Source organism: Pundamilia nyererei, unplaced genomic scaffold (genome assembly GCF_000239375.1).
Source record: "Pundamilia nyererei isolate P.nyererei 1_Seehausen unplaced genomic scaffold, PunNye1.0 scaffold00074, whole genome shotgun sequence".
NCBI lineage: Eukaryota > Metazoa > Chordata > Actinopteri > Cichliformes > Cichlidae > Pundamilia > Pundamilia nyererei.
The window spans coordinates 2,908,750-2,909,942 of record NW_005187475.1 but is presented as its reverse complement, the minus strand read 5'-3'; the positions used below and the strand labels follow the sequence as shown (position 1 = coordinate 2,909,942).

The window sequence follows — 1,193 nt, the reverse complement described above, 5'->3', positions numbered from 1 at the left end:
ACAAGGGTACATTATTATTATTTTTAATCTAATATCCCGTTAAAACCACCAGCAGCTGCCAAATGTAAACAACCTACAGCCCATGTCACCTGCTTACTCTGCTTACCTCTCAGCCCCCTGCAGTCATGTCTAAGTTTGATCAAGGTGCTAAAACCATTCAAATAACACTAAACCAGTCACACACATAACTCCTGATTTTCTGGTTTGACGTGGATGCATTCCATTTAAAATAAGCAGAAATACTTTAGCAAAATTTGCTGTATATTTAAGTCAGCAAAGAAGATTTTTATTGTTTTTTTCCACCAGAAAACTGATAAATAGTAGCAGTAACTTGCATGTTTTAAACTTCCTTAGAGTTGAATATGTGTTGACTAGACATCAGTGATGATGATGGTGGTATAAGTGTGGAAGGAGCTGTGTAGAATGATCTACTGCTCTTGCACACTCCTGGCTTTGACATCCCGTCTCCATCATATAGATCGCCAGAAGCATAATTAACCCGCTTCTAATGATTGCTACAAATAAATGTGTTATTTGTCACAAATGTTTTTGTGTTGCCCTCTCTGCCCTGCTACAGAAACACACACAGCCTTAGTGTTGTATGGAAACATATGGGCTCAGTGAGAAGCAGGAGCACAGCTCACCATGATGAAATATTGTGCAACTGATACAAAACGGACAAAAAAAAACACGTCCAAATGACTTGCTTTGATCCAGTGCCACCTCCTGCTGCTCAGTGCAATGCGCAGAGTCAGAGAAGCGTGCCCTGACTAGGTGTAAAAATTGCCCTCTGCCAGCATGGCTCAAAATGCCTTTTTGTTTCTCTCTGCATGCTCTACGTGTCGCAGGGAATACATACACCAATGAACCAAACCCACTTCCAGGAAGGTGAATAGCATAAATTCTCTAACGTCAATACAACAGGGCACCTTTGTGTGGTCACTAAGATTCTTGGAGACATATTAATGACAGCTATAAGACAATGAGTGATAAAATACAAACAGACTGTGTGTGCCATAACAGTAATGGGTTCCCCTTTGCTAATGAAATAATCACAATAATCACAGTAATAATTATTACTGGAAAAAATAAAGATAAGCATCAGATATTTGAATCAATTTCAGGACCAGTCAGAAACGGAACATTTCATCAGTGGGCACCTTTAAATACATGCATTATATTACCTGCAGCAT

The 1,193-nt window shown here is 39.3% G+C and overlaps 1 protein-coding gene across 1 annotated transcript in view; it reads left to right on the top strand.

Annotated features, from left to right (window-relative positions):
- The window catches only part of gpr176 (G protein-coupled receptor 176), a 14,004-nt gene that overhangs the window by 1,483 nt on the left and 11,328 nt on the right, over positions 1 to 1,193 (top strand). The window lies entirely within an intron of this gene.